This window comes from Mirounga angustirostris, unplaced genomic scaffold (assembly GCF_029215605.1).
Source record: "Mirounga angustirostris isolate CCGP_5_RB_7025 unplaced genomic scaffold, mMirAng1.0.hap1 SCAF_4, whole genome shotgun sequence".
Classification (NCBI taxonomy): Eukaryota; Metazoa; Chordata; class Mammalia; order Carnivora; family Phocidae; genus Mirounga; species Mirounga angustirostris.
This window is the reverse complement of record NW_026991712.1, coordinates 95,613,463-95,632,051: the sequence shown is the minus strand read 5'-3', so window position 1 is coordinate 95,632,051 and position 18,589 is coordinate 95,613,463. Positions and strand designations below refer to the sequence as shown.

Genomic DNA, 18,589 nt, shown 5'->3' with positions numbered 1-18,589 from the left:
CAATTACCTCTAGACAGACAGCAGCAAAACCTTATAATGTCATTGGAGTCCCTCTGATAGTTTGATGGCTCCTGCTGTTTTCTGTGAAGGACCAAAAGCTCCGGCTTCAACGGCCCAAAGTCAATGGTATTCTTAAAGCCACTACTGCTCCTCTGGTATCTCATTGGGACTTCCCCTGCCACCTTCATCAGACTCAAAACAACAGGATCTTCTTTAGTTCTGCCTCCTGCCACCCAGCTTCCTGGTGTTGGAATTTTTCCGTTGTTAGACCTCCTTCCACCTGCTCACTCTATTGGTTTTGGGCTGACTGGGGAGAAAAGGGAAACTGAACCATGGAGCTCTTGCCGCTTTGCCAGTGATGAGGGGTTATGTTCCTCAAATCCTCATTTGGGTCCTAGAGTGGAATTTGCTATAGAAGCAGTGGTATGAAGGACGTTTGGGTTATATACTATCATTAGTTCTATAGCTCATTTACAGTATGGACACTGACATGAGATCTAACTGCCATTATCCGTTATTCCTATTCAGAAATAGTCTGTGATTTCCAACCAGTTTGAAAGCAAACACTTGGAACAGTGTGTAACATGAGTTGAATGGCCTATGTTTGAGCTTCACCTTTCTGCATGTTGGTAGAATGCTGTAGTAACACTTGTCCAAAGTGAAAGAGCAGGAGAAGCTAAGGAAATGGATAACTCGTAGACTGGTTAATTAGTCCCTGTATAAGAAAAAGCAAAGGGCACAGAAAATCTGAGTCTTGGATGCAGAATGTGCTAGATTCTTTCCTGTGTATACTTCATACAGTTTTTTCTTTTTAGTATTCGTATTTTGGAGTTCAGTTATTTTTCCATTAGAGCATCACTCAGCTTAGAGATATATATGTAAAGAATAGTGTCCGATTATTGCATGACTCGGATTGAGTTTCATGCTTTGGCTCAACTATGTTTTACAAATTGATGTTAATGCCAGATTTTCTACAACTTAGATTCACTGAATGGTTTTTAGTTATTCAGAAGCCACTGATAATTTTGTAAAATAATAATAAACATAATGATGGTGATCAAGTTCAGCTTCCAAATATTGAGAGGCATATATGCTTTACTGTGAAAACTTTTAGAAACTGTTTTGAGGTAGAATGAACAAAAGGCAGAAGATATGTTGAGAAGCAGATGTTGTATGACTAAAGTACCCAGCTGTGTACTAACAAAATGAATCTCATGCCAATTAGTTAACAATTCTTTGGCAGTCAGAGACATATGTAAAGCAGTAAGCACAGCATGGGGAAATAAAAAAAAAAAATTAAAAGCATTTTCTAAGCTTAAAACATTGGCAGTGTCTAGTCTACCATCTGTGTTACTGAAAAGTTGATTTTGTTGTGGGTAAGTCATACCAAGGTCACTTCCAAAAAAAAAAAAAAATTGGTTAACCCATAGAGTCTTCATTCTCAAATTAGCATCACATGTCTTGGCACTTTGAATTAGTGAAAAATGTTATATCATTAAAGTAAATTTCACTTGGGTGCATATAAATCTAAATAATTTTATATTGGCACTTCTGTATGTCTGTTATGAAACAGTTTTTGTGTTTGATTTGTTCTTGTTCAGTTCTTGTTTGAATTTTTTCAGGTCAAATCTATCAGTTACTTTAAAATTTTCTATCAAAATGCTTCTTGGCCCAATTTAGATGTATAACCATTTAAATACAAAGGAAAGCGCCAGTGACCCTTCCTGTCATGGTCTTCGGGTAAGAAAGGGCAGGGTTTTCTCATCCTAAAAGTCCTCCTCCTTTGACTGAATAGATGGTAGTCTGTAGGATGGCCTACTTAAGCTAAAAGTTCACTCTTTAGTACTTAAAATAATCTTGTTCCATTTTCTCTTACAGGACCAAAAATTGAAAATTTATACTCATAGATTATTTCTATATACTACATCAGCTCTTTGTAATTAGTTTCTTTTGGCTCAGCAATTTTCTTTCTCAGTAATTAGAGATGTTGCAAACCACAACATGGGATTTTTCTTAGAAGTAAAATGAAATACCTTAAAACTATAGAAATCAAGGCTGATATAATTTGTCTGAAGCGAAAACAAAAAGTATAATCAAACATTTATTAATGTGTGGGTGTGGTGAAATTAGGCTGCACAAAAATTAATAAGCTTTGGTATTCATATTCTTATATTAATGGTGTGCAATAACTTGAAAACATATTTTTCTTTGATTCAAGAACTAAATGAAGATAGTTCTTCTAATACTATGGGTCCGGAAGGAGATTCTTTCATTAAAGCATTAAAGTTTCTTTATATAGAACTTATTTTTTTAAAAGACTTATTTATTTATTTTAGAGAGAGAGAGAGTGGGGGTGGGGAGAGGGAGAGAGAGTCTTAAGCAGACTTTTCACTGAGCGCAGAGCTCAATGCAGGGCTTGATCTCATGACCCTGAGATCATGACCTGAGCCAAAACCGAGATTAGATGCTTAACTGACTGAGCCACCCAGGAGCCCCAATATATAACTTATTTTTAAACTAAAAGCTAGGATTCTGAGGGCCTTGGCAGCCCACATAATTTATAATATTATTCTGGTTATGATATCTACAAAAACTTCTGCTCATTGGCTGGTCTTGTTTTTGCCTATATAGCTTTGCTTTTGATTGGAGTTGAAATGTTTTATGCACAGAATGTGGTAACGTTTGCCTTGTTGAGTACTGAGAGAGAAACTTTGTTTTGGTTAAACATCATTCTGGTAGTACCCTATGAAGCTGAGATTGGAAATGGACAGAGAAGGCTGCATGCAGTCAAAGGAGTGAATTATAAAAAGAAAAAGGAAAGAGGGGGAAAATAGTGGTCATTATTGGCATTTATAGATTTATTACAGGGTCTTTGAGATACTCCATTAATTCATACAGTGTCTTTGTGAACTGGGGTCTTACAGAGAACTATAGAAAGAAAGCTTCTGGGGTGCCTGGGTGGCTCAGTCAGTTAAGTGTGTGCCTTCAGCTCAGGTCATGATCCCAGTGTCCTGGGATCGAGCCCTGTGTCAGGCTCCCTTGCTCACTGGGGAGTCTCCTTCTCCCTCTGCCCCTCCCCCTGCTTATGCTCACTCTTGCACGCTCTCCCTCTCTCTCTCAAATAAATAAATCTTAGAAAAACATATATAAAAAAAAGCTTCTTATAATTGTTACTGTCTCTATAATTTATTTCTCAAAATGAACAAAACAAACGTTAAGTTTCAGTAACAATATATTTACTTGATTAAAAACAATTTTTAAATTATCATTAAAGAGAAATTTTCATATTTAAAATTTGTCATGTCAGTTGTACTCTTTTAATTTCAAAAAAGATAAATAAAAATTATATCATCATTAAAATAATTTGAGTTTTCCTAAAATTCTGTAGTTACTTATTTTTTAAAGAAGAGTTTTATTTGTTAAAGATTTATTTATTTATTTTAGAGAGAGAGAGTGTGTGTGCACAGGAGTGGGAGGGGCAAAGGGAGAGGGAGAGAGAATCTCAAGCAGACTCCCGAGCCTGACATGGGGCTCGATCTCACAACCCTGAGATCATGACCTCACCCGAACCAAGAGTCAGACACTTAACCGACTGTTGCCCCTAAAGAAGAGTTTTAATAATATTTGTTGAAAACCTGTTTATAACTATCACCATTACATTACATTAAATCCTTTTAATTTTTATCCCAGTAATTTCAAATTTTCCGTATCACAAGGATGGGGATAGAAGGAAGTTTTATATAAGGACTCAGTTTTGTTAAGCAAATGAAGAGTATGAATAGCATTTATTTTATTTTTTGGCTGGGTACAGTATATTTATTTATTTATTTTTAAAGATTTTGTTTATTTGAGAGAGAGAGAGAGAATGAGAAAGCACATGAGAAGGGGGAGGGTCAGAGGGAGAAGCAGACTCCCTGCCAAGCAGGGAGCCCAATGTGGGACTCGATCCAGGGACTCCAGGATCATGACCTGAGCTGAAGGCAGTCGCTTAACCAACTGAGCCACCCAGGCGCCCCCAGTATACTTTATTGATGGTACATGACAAGGTAGGACTCCCCAAGCCCCTCCCCTTCTTTAGGAATCTGGGATAGAAACTGGAAACTGTGGAGGTCAGGGGATTCTCAGTTAGGGGGTGAGTTGGGGCAAGAACTCCCCAGCATCTGACAGCCTCTCTCTTCCTCTTGCTCTTGCTGGGGCTGGTGTTCCAGGGGGGGCTCTTATTCCTTGGAGGCCATGTGGACCATAATGTCCACTACTTGGTTGCTGTAGCCAAATTCATTTTCATACCAGGGAATGAGCTTGAAAAAGTGGTCATTGAGGGCAATGCCAGCCCTGGCACTGAAAGTGGAAGAGTGGGTGTCACTGTTAAAATTGCAAGAGACAACCTGGTCCTCAGTGTAGTCCAGGATGCCCTTGACGGGGCGCTGGACGCCTCTTTCACCACCTTCTTAATGTCATTGTATTTGGCAGCTTTCTCTAGGCAGATCCATGCCTGACACATTGCAGGTGGGGACACAGAAGGCCATACCAGTGAGCTTTCTCTTCAGCTCAGGGATGACCTTTCCTACAGCCTTGGTGGCACCAGTAGAAGCAGGGATGATGTTCTGGGCAGCCTCTTGATCATCATGCCACAGCTTCCCAGAGGGACTGTCCACTGTCTTCTGGGTGGCAGTGATGGCATGGAGTCATAAGTCTTGAGTCCCTCCATGATGCAAAGTTGTCAAGGATGACCTTGGCCAGAGGGGTCAAGCAGTTGGTGGTGCAGGAGGCATTACTGACAATCTTGAGGGAGTTGCCATACTTCTCATGGTTCATGCCCATCACAAACATGGTGGCATCAGTAGGAGGGGCAGAGATGATGACCCTCTTGGCCCCACCCTTCAAGTGAGCCCCAGGCTTCTCCATGGTGAGGACCCCAGTGGACTCTGCAATATACTCAGTACCAGCATCACCCCATTTGTTGTTGGCCGGACATCACTCCTGGAAGATGGAGATGGGTTTTCCATCGAAGAAAAACCAAATTTCCCTTTCTCAGCCTTGACTGTGCCTTTGAATTTGCCATGGGTGGAATCAACCTGGAACATGTAGACCATGTAGTTGAGGTCAAGGAAGGGCTCATTGATGGTGACAGTATCCACTTTGCCAGAGTTAAAAGCAGCCCTGGTGACCAGGCACCCAAAATGGCCAAATCCATTTGCTCCAAACTCCACTGTCGTGTCTTGGGGACTCGGCTGGCACGGCACCAGAAGATGCAACTGTGTGTCGAATGTGGAGGAGACGAGAGCCAGCATTTAATTTATTAATGTGCTCATACTATGTATATCAATGACTGGTGTGACTTTTGGGATGTTTCTTCATTTTGTGGGTCTTCGTTTTCTCACCTGGAAAATAAATGGCATCATATATTATATGAGCTCTAAACTTTGTATTTAGGAGACAGTAGATTTTTTATTCAGTCCAAATCCGATAGCAAGGTGTTCAAGGCCTTTCATAGCTAGAAATCTTTAGTTATATTTTAATTTACTTTCACAAATCCTGTTGTAGTATTCACCATTCTCTAGACTTACAGATTGGGCCGGAAGCAGAAATGTAGTATGCTTTGCTAATCTCCACGCTTATCCCTATTTACAGTTCTTCCTGTATTTCCTATCCTGGTCAGTGGGATTACTGTTAACCTTGTCATCCTATGTAGCAGGCTCAGTGCTAAGTGCTTTACATGCATTCTTTTCTAATTCAGCCTCATGACAACCCTATGATATGTCGGCACTATTATTACCTCCATTTTACAGAGGAAACGGAAACCCGTGGAGATGAAGTCATTGCCCAGCATACACAGCTGAAATGAGTCGAAGCCAAACCTCTCACCCAGGAGTGTTTTCAAAGCATATGCAAGCCTTAATTTCTAGGTGATATTGCCTTCTCTCTATGCAGCTCCCAAGTCCTGTTGATTCTACCTCGTAAATAAGACTTGAGAGCCTTTCCTCATCTGTCCTTCCCTTGCCCTTACTTTAATTTAGATTCTTCATCCTCATCATCCAGACTATTGTGTGAGTCTCCCGTTTGGTCTTCCTGTACCTCTTTTCTCCTTGTCTAACATAGGAGTAGATGATTCAGATCATTTAATGCTTTCCTTACTACCTATAGGTTAAACTATAAGATTCTCAACATTTGTAGTCTGTCCCCAGTTTATATTACCTGCTCACTTTCATCTTGTATTATACTGTAGACTCCTTGAGTCTGGGGGCTAATATCTTTGTATTCCTTGCAATATTGTGGACATAACTGCTTAGAGAATGGTTGTTGACTTAATGAGGTAGACCTAGGCAGGTTCTTAGCTTGGCAATTCAGAAAATACTTTGCTAGAATTAAAATGAATTACTCTCTGTGGTAGCTATAGTAAGGTTATTTTAGTATATTAATAATTCACACATTATTATTTTCATGTAATAATAATTCATATAGTCCTCCAGTAATATTAATTTGAATTAATCAGATTTTAAGTTATTACCTACAGTTGTTCTGAGTTCCTGTAGAATTCTTTTTTCCAGAAGGGAATTAACAGAATTGAGACATAACAAAAGCTTACACATTAGGTTTTGGACATTTATTGTGGTACAGAATAAAAATTAACAGTCATTGACTTCTTGGTAGAAATTTGATTGAGTCAAAAATTTATGTTATTTACTTTGTGTAAGTAAGTCTGTAATCAGGATCTTTTACGGTATTCAAAATGTACCAATGATTCATGAACCACCCCTAGAGATAATGCAGATAACTGGTGTAATCCTATACTTGGTTTTGTTTTAATTTGCAACACGTCTTTTTAAGTCTTTTTAAATCTAAACTTTTGGCAGATACATTGAAACATGGTAAAAGTTATTGGCTGCCAGTTGTGACATTTTTTTAGTAGAAATGTTTACGTCATAAAAAGTTTCTTAACAGATGTATAGGTGGGTAAGTTTTCATGATAGATAAAATATTTAAAATAGGCTTCATTTAATATCTCCATAAGTGTCAATAACTGTATTTTTTGTGTGTTTATTCATGACTTTTAAAAATCGAGGTATAATTCACAAACAGTAAAATTTACCCTTTTACAGTGTGCAATTCAGTGGCTGTTAGTATATCCACAGAGCTGTATAGCCATCACCTATCTATAATTCCAGGAGATTTTTTTTTACCACCCCACAAAGAAACCAATGCCCATTAGCAGGCACTTCCTTTCATGTCTCTGGCCAGCCCCTGTCCCTATTGATTTGCCTATTCTGGACATTTCATATGGATTTACACAATATGTGGCCTTTTGTGTCTGGGTTTCTTTCACTTAGCATGTTTCCAAGGTTTATCAATGTCGTAGCATGTATTAGTTCTTCATTCCTTTTTATAGTGGAATCCTGCTCCATTGTATGGCTTTACCACATTGTGGTCATCCATTCATCAGTTGATGGACATTGGGTGTTTCCACTTTTTGACTATTACAAATAATGTCATTATGAACATTTGTACACAAGTTTTTATGTGAATATATGTTCTCTTTCTCTTGGATATAATCCTAGCAGCAGAACTGCTGAGTAATGTGGTTAAGTCTGTATTTAGCCATTTGAGAACATGCTAGACTGTTTTCCAAAGTGGCTGCAATATCTTGCATTCCCACCAGCGGTGTAGTGTATGAGGAGTCCAATTCTTCCATATCCTCACCAACACTTGGTAGTATATGTCTTTTTGATGATAGCCATTCTAGTGGGGGAGAAATGATCTAAGATAAGTGAGTTTCCTTATAACATAGTATTAAATTAATGAAGGCAATAATTATTTTCCAGTTTGCAGAAAACTAACTCAATTTACATTTTCTTCTATAATTATTAAATAATTGAAACCTATTAATTATACCAGCTCCAGATACATAAAATTAAATGTTCTTTAAAAAGTTGCCCATGGGCGCCTGGGTGGCTCAGTTGGTTAAGCGACTGCCTTTGGCTCAGGTCGTGATCCTGGAGTCCCGGGATCGAGTCCCGCATCGGGCTCCCTGCTCAGCAGGGAGTCTGCTTCTCCCTCTCCCACTCCCTGTTTGTGTTCCCTCTCTCGCTGTGTCTTTCTCTGTCAAATAAATAAATAAAATCTTTAAAGAAAAAAGATAAATTAAAAAAAATAAAAAGTTGCCCATGTAAATGTTTCATAAATGTTTCTGATACTCCATCACCTAAATACATGTGAGAACTACTATTTTTATACACTTAAGGCATAAGTGCTTAAGCTCACAGAACACTTGCTTTTTCTTTCATTGTTCATGTTGATTGTGAAAGAACAATTCTTTTGTCAATATATTCACATTGATTCAAATAGGATTAGAAGTGTAATTGAAAATAGCATTTTAAGTCTTTCCTTTTAAAAATATGCAAATGTTGCATTTTAGTAGGTTCACATAAATGGGTAAGGCAACTTTAATGAAAGGAAAATAAGCTATAATAAGAAATGTCTTGTGCTAGTTTTGGTAGTATTCACTGTATTTTAAGTAGACAAATACTAGTAAAGAATGAGCAAATAATGCTTTTAATCATTTTCTTCAGTTGGACCGAGATAGAGCCAAGAAGCTTCTTTAAAGGCAGTTAGTGAGAGAGAAGGCAATTAGAGTACTTTGAATGGTTCTCTGTGCTAAAAGTCATACTTGGGCTTTTTGTTGATTTGGTTTTTTTGGTTTTTTTGGGGGGGGGGAGCATATATAGCTAATTTGACTAATTTTCTCAAATATTTTTTGAGGATGTATGTAAGAATAAGGATTAAGTTTTAATATTAGAATAGGCCTTGTGCATGGGGTAACATGATTACTATAGTAAAGATCCTTTCTTTACCCAAGCTGCTGATTGGGAGTTAAGTAGACCTCAATCCATGCCTCTCCTTTAATAGTACTAATCACCAGTGTTCCTAAGGTTGTAAGAGCATAATTGTCGGTATTTTCTTACATAATGGGTAGGAAAAGTTGTTTTAATTGATAAATAATCTGTGTGTGGTAGTACATCTATATTCTTTTCCTTATTTGTTAGTAGGTATGATGTCCTGCAAACTAATCTTATAGCCCTTAGGTTACTAAGACATCTCTGCTCGGAATAATAGTGATATTTCTTCATATAGATAAACCTCGTTTCTTTTAAAGTAATGATTTACAGGGTGTCTGGTTGGCTCAGTTGGTTAAGCGACTGCCTTTGGCTCAGGTCATGATCTCAGGGTCCTGGGATTGAGCCCCGTGTCAGGCTCCCTGCTCAGCAGGGAGTCTGCTTCACCCTCTCCCTCTGCCCTTCCCCCCTGCTCCTGCGCACACTCTCTCTCTCTCAAATAAATACATAAAATCTTCAAAAAAATAAAGTAATGGTTTATGGTATTATCCAAATGCATTAAGAAGTTTTCTTTTTTTCATTAAGTAATCTCTGTGCTCAACATGGGGCTCAAACTCACAACCCCAAGGTCAAGAGTCACATGCTCTACTGACTGAGCCAGCCAGGCGCCCCAATCCAAATGCATTTTTTTAATGTTACATTAGTTGCTTAAAAGAAAAGAACATTTGCAGGGGCAGATGGCAATAATGTGACATACTGGATGGTAAAGGATCAGTGCTAACATAGGTGCCTAGGCCAAATAAAATAGATAAGGAGGAGCTGATCGTGCTTGAGGATGAGAGTGACATCACAGTGGCATGGCAGATGAGGCGTGAGTCCTGAGTTTCCCTCATTCAGGCTCATGTTAGGGCAGGTAATGAATTCTTTGTAAGTGTTGTATTACATTTGGGGTGTGTGTGTAGGCTTCAATCCTTAAGTCGTATAATGTTAAGAAAAGACAAGATAACCTATCTAGAAGATTCGGGGGTTGGAGCTACATTTTTCGTCATTGTAACATTTTAGGGTTATAATTTCTAAACAGTTGGAAGGATTTCCATCCAGAATAACTTGGAAATTCTGGGGAGATTCTCTGTAAATATATTATTTCTTTCAGTCCAGTTAATATCTGTACTCAATTTGCTGATTGTTTTTTAGAAGAAAAATGTATCTGCATAAGTGAAATTGGTTTGGCCTTTGTATTTAGGCAGGCTCTTCTTAAATTTTGTTATCCGGATTAGGTCAGTCTATAGAATGAGCTGATTAACTTTATATAAGGATTATGTATTATTTTAGGCTTTAACTTCTAAAAATGAACTCATCCTAAATGACTTTGAGGGTATATAGATAAGTGACTGTTTTTTCCAGTCTCTGGCTTTGAGTCTCTTCAGATAGTCTTTGTCTTCTTGAAATACTTTTTGTAACGTATGTTTTCCTAGAGCCAAAACTCTGTAGATTTTTAAATCTTTAAAATAAATTTGTATACAGTATTATAGACTTTTTTTTAAAAGATTTTATTTGTTTGACAGAGAGAGCACAAGCAGGGGGAGCGGCAGGCAGAGGGAGAGAGGGAAGTAGGCGCTCCCCGCTGAGCAGGGAGCTGAATGGGACTGCATCCCAGGACCCTGGGATCATGACCCAGCGGAAGGCTGACACTCAACTGACTGAGCCACCAGGCGTCCCAGTATTATAGACTTAAAAAAAATTTCCCATATATGCAGTTATATCATTCTTTCATTTATGATGTTCCATAAGGCTCACTTTTTGATACCAGTCTTCCTAAAAGTGTCATGATGAAGATCACTACAAGAACAATGTTTAACTTGAAAATCCTCCTAAATATTGTTTCCTCTGTATAGTGGGATTGTGGGTAGTTTTAATTCTGTAACATTTTCTTCTCTGTTTTGGTTCATTTTCTACAGAGAAAATAAACATGTAGTAGAAATAAACGTGATCTTAACTGCCAGGGCAGTGGGTCTGTACACAGTAGTTTTTCCTCTCTGCCCATCCCCCATTGTCAGTCCCCCGACTGGTTAAGCAAAAATGAGGATGGGTGCATAATGAATGTTTCTTCATGATTTCTTTCTTAGCTCACAACAGGGATTCCGAAGTATTCCATTTCATAAAGTAGCCAATTATAGACATACTGAAATCATCATTTTTTTGCTCCTGGAAGGATGGTCTTTGCTTACAGAGAGGAGAGAGAGATCACAGTGTCTTTCTTTCCTGAGCAGAAGTGTAAACTGTTGACTTCTCTTTCTCCTGCAAAGAGAGGACCTTGCTTACTTCTCCCAACTTCCCCTTTCAGGAAGAGGGAGGAATAAGAGAGGAGGTAAACTGAGTATAGTTAGTACTGACTGCAATAATGTGTCAATCCTGGAGATCTGGTGTGCAATTTTTAGGTAGTCAAAGTATGTAGCCATAAGGGATTCTATCTGGGAATTAAAATGCAGTGAAGTCATTTGGCATCAGTTCATTTTGGAGTTTTGAGACAATTGACTGGCTTATTGCAAAATTTTAATTTGAAATCTGTTTTGAGGATTGATGACCTCTCCGAAAGATCTCTCGTAACTATTCCATTAGGACATGAGATTTAGCCAAGTATTGATGTGTTAATTATACTGGATTAGCTTCTGTGCATACACATACACATGCACTGAAATCTCATTGTCCTCTAAAAATGTTATTTTTTAATGATTTGACCTCTTTTTATATACTATTAAGAGACATTAGGATGCAAATGCGGTACTGTGAGTTTCACCTCAACAATAAAGGTATTCTCTTTTTTCTTTAATCTTTAAGAGTATACCAAAGCCTTTTGCAGTGACTTCTGATACAGGACAATCTCTTAGAAGTACTGCTTTAATATTTTATAGTGACAAGGAGAGTCACAAACACTGTAGTTATATATTTTTTTCCTCTGTTGATTTAAGTAGGATTATACAACCTCTAGGGTGATGTGCCAATTCAGCAAAATGGCACAGACCAAAAAGTAAGGAGGTTAATGTAAGATGAGGGAGAAACAAAAAAAAATAGGACAAAAGAAAACGCAAGATGAGAAAAATTCAGTGAGGAAGTTTTACTCAGGTACATGAAAAGAGTTTTTTTCCTCACTACCCCCAAAGAATATAGCAGGAATTTTTACTTTGATTATTCATTATTAAGCAAATAAAAGTAGTGGCCAGAATGGATACAGGAACCCATAGCAAATCTAATAGAGAAAAAGAGAAGGAAATGAATTTACAAATCTAAAAAGGAATACTAGGGGAGGCGCCTGGGTGGCTCAGTCAGTTAAATGTCTGACCCTTGATTTCAGCTCAGGTCATGATCTCAGGGTTGTGAGACTGAGCCCTGTGTTGGGCTCCATGCTGGGTGTGGAGCCTGCTTAAGATTCTCTCTTTCCCTCCACTCTGGAAAACAGTATGGAGCTTCCTCAAAAAGTTAAAAATAGAGCTACCCTACAACCCAGCAATTGCACTACTAGGTATTTACCCAAAGGATACAAATATAGTGATCCAAAGGGGCACCTGCACCCGAATGTTTATAGCAGTAATATCCACAATTAGCCAAACTATGGAAAGAGCCCAGATGTCCATCGACAGATGAATGGATAAAGAAGATGTGGTAAATGTGGTAAACGATAAAAATCAACTCCTCTGTGAAATTCCCTTAGCTGGCTTCCATTGTTCGCAAGGTAAGTTACCTTCTTCCTTCAAATCGTGTGTGACTTCTGCCTGCGTCTCCAGGCCTGTGACCTTACTCCTTTGCTTCCTGCACTCTAGCCAGACTGATTTTTCTGTTCGTCTCACACACACTGTCCTCTTTCACTCCAGGACTTTTGTACATCCTACTTGTTTTGCCTGGAATGCTGTTAACGCTTGTTTTGAGCAGTTAATTTCTTTGTATCTTTAGGTTTTAATTCAAAATTTCGTGTCCATGGGGAAACTCCCTTAATCTTTACAGACTTGGTTTGGGTATTTATGTCATATGTTTTCATAGTTCTATACATACATACATACATATATATATATATATATCTGTACCTTCTCATCATATACTTAATGTGTTAACAATGATTGTGATTATCTGTGTCTCTTTTCCCCCAACGAGACTGTAGTCTCTTCGAGGGTAGCGTTGATGGCTGTTTGGCACAGCATTGGAACTCTAGTGCCTAGTGCATAGATGGGTACTTAATAAATACTTGCTGGATGAATAAATACCTGTATGGTCAAATAACTTTTCCATTTCTTTCATTATGAGAATTACCCATTTTGTCCAAACAAAACAAAACAAAACTAAACGGGTTTATGGAGACGTTCTTCCAAGCTTTTCAGGAAATCATTTTCTATATTAAACTGTTTCATAGTATACCTATATACATATGGAAAGCTATTCAGTTCATTCTGTGCTGATATCAAATTTGACAAAGCACCAAAAAGTAGTTATTATAGACCTAGTTCAGTTATGGGAAGCCAATATGAAATTCTAGCAAATCAGATTCAACAGGATATTAAAAGAATAATGTCATAATCAGATAGAATTTCTCCATTGAATAAAAAATGTGTGTGTATATGGGGTCAAATATGAAAAACTATATGATTATCTCAACCAATGCCAAAAGAGTTTGATAAAACTCAGTATTTATTCTTTAATAGGATGAAGATTACTTTAGTTAAAATTTTTAAAAAAGAATTTCCATCAAACCAGTAGCCAACATTATGCTATGTATTGAAATGCCTGAGACATTTCTGTAGAAATAGAATAAAACAAAGCCTCAGTAATACCACCATTAGTTCACTTTTTGTTTTGTTTTTGCCAAGGTCAAGACAACATAATGAAACATAACAGAAGTTAGAAGCAGGATTTATGGAAAAATAGATACAGTTTCCATTATTTGCAGGTGGGATGATTATACCTAGAAATGAAAGAGAAAATGAAAAACTTAGAATAGATATGAATTCATGTGAAAGTTGACATTGGATAAAAGATAAGGTTAGTGACTTTTCTATAACATGAAAAGGTAATGTAGTGAAAAAGTGCTCCATTTACTATAGCATCAAAGAATACTTTAATAAAAAAATAAGGCTAATCAATGAAGAAAATTATAAAATTTTACTGAAAGATAAAGAAAATTTTAATGGAAAGACATACTATGATCCTGAATGGGATGCAGAATAAAAATATGCATGCTTCCAAAATTGGTTAATATTCACTGTGCCAGAATCCCGAAGTGTTTCTTTTGACATTTGACCAGAAAATTTAAGTTCATTTGGAAGAATAAATAAAGGATAAAAACAAAGACAATTATCGGTGAACAGTAATTAGGAGGAAATAGTATTACCAAATACCATTTTTTTAATAAAAAAGCAATTTAAACAATATATTACTGAAGAATAAGCAAACCTATCTGAATAAGCCCAGAAAGACCTTTCACTGTATGTAAGAAATTAGTACATGCTTTTAAAAAGAAAATGCTGGTGGGGTGGCAAAAAAAAATTTTTTTTTTAATAAATAAGTAAATAAAAAGAACCTTAAAAATCAGGCAGTTCGCTTCGTAAAACAAAAGATGTATGAATGTTCAATAAGCATATGAAAATCGATATTATTATTATTATATTATTAATTATCAGGCAAATGCAAATTAAGACTCCAATGAGATACTACCTATATATACCCATTAGAATGGCTAAGTTAAAAAACCTGACAATACCAACTAAAGATCCAGAATTCTCATTAATCACTGGTAGAAATGTAAAATGTTACAACCACTTTAGGAAACTGTTCAGCAACTTCTTTTAAAAAGTTAAACATACACCTAATCGTACAGTCCAGCTATTTCATTCCTATTTACCCAAGAGAAATGAAAACATGTTCACTCAAAAACTGGTCCACAAATGTTCATATCAGCTTTAGCCACATTAACCCTTACTACTAAGATCTGTTCTTTGCTCACAACACTTCTGACACCAAATGTCGTTTTTCCACGTCAAGTAATTCTCCAATTCTCTGCAGATACCAGATGGGAATTCTACAATTTAATTCAATTCTGACACTGTCTACAAGTTAGCACAGACCTCCTGGTTAAGGGTTCAGGCCCACATGACTGCCCCCTACTTTAGGCACCGATCACATGTAGTGGGTCCCCAGGTTACCCACACTTCAGCCTGAACTGGCTACAAATTGGGGGTTCTTAACCCCCTTCTCAGCTTCTGTAGTTTTTGTTATATCATGGCTTATACAACTCCTTGAAAGGCTTTACATATAATTACTGGTTTATTATAAAGGATACTATAAAGGATACAAATGAACATCCAGATGAAGAGGTATGAGAGATCTGAGAGTCCCAAGTACAGGAGCTTCCTTCCGCATGGAGTTTGGGATATACTGCCCTGCTGATACATGGATATGTTCACCAACCTCGAAATCCTCCAAACCCCATCACTTGGGGTTTTTGTGAAGTCTCCATTATGTAGGCATGATGGATTAAATCATTGGCTGTTGGTGGTCGAACTCTGTCTCCAGGACAGACATCAGGGTTAGGGCTGGTAGTTTCAACCCTCTAGTCATATAGTTGGTTCCCCTGCTAACCAGCCCCCATTCTGTAGCTATCAAGGAGACCATGGCAGTCATTTAATTAACGTGAACTCAGATATGGTTGAGAGGGGTCTTATTATGAATAACAGAAGATGTTCCTGTCACCCTTATCACTTAAAAAATTCCAAGGATTTAGGAGCTTTGTGCCAAGAACTGGAGGAAGACCAACAAAATATGTATATTTTAATTGAGGTATAATTGACATATAGTGTACACAACATATTGGTTTGAAATTTGTATACATTGCAAAATGATCACAATAAGTCTAATATCTATCATTGTACATAATTATAGAATTTGTATGTGTGTGTGATGAGAACTTTAAGATTTACTCTTAGCAACTTTCAGATATGCAATACAGTATTATTAACTATAGTCACCATGCTGCACATTACATCCTCATGACTTCTTTATTTTATAACTGGAAGTTTGTACCTTTTGACCCCCTTCATCCATTTTGCCCACCTCCTTGCCCCCCTTGCCTCTGGCAACCACCAGCCTGTTCTCTGTGTCTATGAGTTCAGTTTGTTTCTTTGCTTAGATTTGACATGTAATTGAGATTATATGGTTTTTGTCTTTCTCTGATTTCTTTTTCTTTTTTTATTATTTTTTAAAGATTTTGTTTATTTATTTGACAGAGAGAGACACAGTGAGAGAGGGAACACAAGCAGGAGGAGTGGGAGAGGGAGAAGCAGGCCTCCCGCAGAGCAGGGAGCCCGATCCGAGGCTCGATCCCAGGACCCTGGGATCATGACCTGAGCCGAAGGCAGACGCTTAATGACTGAGCCACCCAGGCGCCCCTCTCTGATTTATTTTTCTTAGCATAATGCCCTCAAGGTCCATCCATGTTGTAACAAATGGCAAGATTTCCTTCTTTTAATGGCTGAATAATATTCTATTGTGTAAATATACCACATTCCCTTCATCCATTCATCCACTGATGGACGCTTAAAGTTGCTTTCATGTCTTGAAAATGTGTATTTCTTTTTTTTTTAAGATTTTATTTATTTAGTTATTTGAGAGAGAGATCACAAGTGGGGGGAGGAGCAGAGGGAGAGGGACAAGCCAACTCTTCCTGAGTGCAAAGCGTGACGTGGGGCTCGATCTCATGACCCTGAGATCATGACCTCAGCCAAAATCAAGAGTCAGATACTTAACCAAATAAGCCACCCAGGCACCCTAAAAATATGTATTTCTTATACCACAATATCCCAGACCCAAACTGAAAACAACCCACGTGTCCATCAGTGGTTGAATGGATTATAAAAAGTGGTGTAACTATCTAGGGGATATACCACTATTCAGGAATACAAGGGAATGATCCAGTGAGACATGCAACAGTGTAAATAAATCTCATAATTATTATATTGAATGGAAGATGCCAGACTCTAAAGACTTAAACTGTTAAGATTCCATTTATATAAAATTCTAAAAACTGCTAACTTACAGTGACCGAGAACAGCAGATCAGTGCTTGCCGAGGGACTGAAAAGGAGTGTGAGAAACTTTTGGGGGTCAAAGAAATCTGCTTCTTGATTGTGGCAGTAGTTTCATAGATACATACATCTGTCAAAACTCTTTGAACTGTACACTTGAAATGGATGCAACTTATATATATATGTCTGTATTGTATGTATCATGATATATTGTATGTTTCTAGGTTTCTCTCTTCTACCATATCCTGTTTGTCAGCACATCCTATTGACTGTACTTTCAGAAAATATCCAGAATTCAATGACCTTTTGTTATTCCAGTGCTGCTACTCTAGTCCAAGCCTCCAGGATCTTTTGTTTAGATAATTGTTGTAGACTTTCAACTGGTCTTGAGATGCTACACCTGCCTTCGGTATATCAGTAGCTAGAGTCATCATGTTGAAGCCTAGGTCTGGTCACGTCACTGTCCTGCTCAATACCTTGTATGATATTCATTTTACTTAGAATAAGTCCATCTTACTGGAGTTCTTACAGTGGCCTTATAGGAACTTAAAGATCTGGCTTCCTGATACCTCTCTGACCTCATCTTTCTCCACCTCATGCATTCCAACTGTATTACCTTCCTTGCCTTTCCTTGAGCATTCCAGGCTTTGACCTTGTCTTCCCTGTAATATTTTCCTCTAGACATCTATGTGGCTATTCCCTGACTACTGTATTTAAGTCACTGCCAGCCCCCAACACTACCACCTACTTCTCTGCTTTATTTTTCTCCGTAGCACTTATTCCCAGCTTATGTACTTTGCTTCACTTATTGCTGATTTCTCTTGTTTATTGTCTTTCTTTTTTCCCTGTCTAGGATGTAAGCTCACTGAGTGCTGGGAATTTTGTACCTCCTCCCACACCAGCTATTTTCATATAGTAGGCACTCCACACATGTTTGTGGAATGAATGAAATGCTTTTACTTGCACTACGTACAAATCAAGTTCACAGTGAAGCTCACTGAATAGATGAAAAGTGGGATATGCTTCTGAAGCAAGTTACTGTAAAGTTTCTGTTCTTTACATTTTTCGGTAGATATTCTTCACCTAAAATATGGAATTTTAAGGAATTGTTCAATTAGGGAATTAATTTGATATGTAGTATTTTCTGTTTCCTTGTTTGTAAAAGGAGGTAGGTAGACTGATGCCTAAAATCCCTTTTTGTTTTAAAAGTCTGTGACCCTTTTAACCTGAACCCTTGTGGTTTGGGGCTGCTGAGAAACTACCTTTTAGTTTCTCTCTATAAAGAGAGATTAGTGCCTTTATTTCTTTCAGTCTTTATTCCTTTTTAAAAATCCCTATAGCTCTGTTTGGCAAGGAAGTGGTTAATACTAGGAGCAGGGTGGCAATTCAAGGGACCAGAGCTTATCTCAGCAGCTGGGCTGGGAGGGAAAGAAACGTTTCAAATGACTAAGAATGGCCAAGATGTAATCTGAGTAGGAATCTGGACATACTTTTCTTTTGTCTACTGATTGAGGAATTTAATGGGGGTTATGCCCCAGAATTTAGTTTCAAATTATGAATGTAAGTCAGGAGAGAAAGTAGAATTTGATACATTACATTTTATAGATAGCAAGGACTTTGTCCTGTATATAGATAGATTAAAAAAATTTTTAAAGGCATAAAAAAAGAAAGAACAGCAGAAGACACAGCTCTT

General features: G+C 37.6%; 1 protein-coding gene across 5 annotated transcripts in view; it reads left to right on the top strand.

The window, feature by feature from the left end:
* Positions 1-18,589, top strand: part of MAGI3 (membrane associated guanylate kinase, WW and PDZ domain containing 3) — a 237,126-nt gene that overhangs the window by 56,973 nt on the left and 161,564 nt on the right. The window lies entirely within an intron of this gene.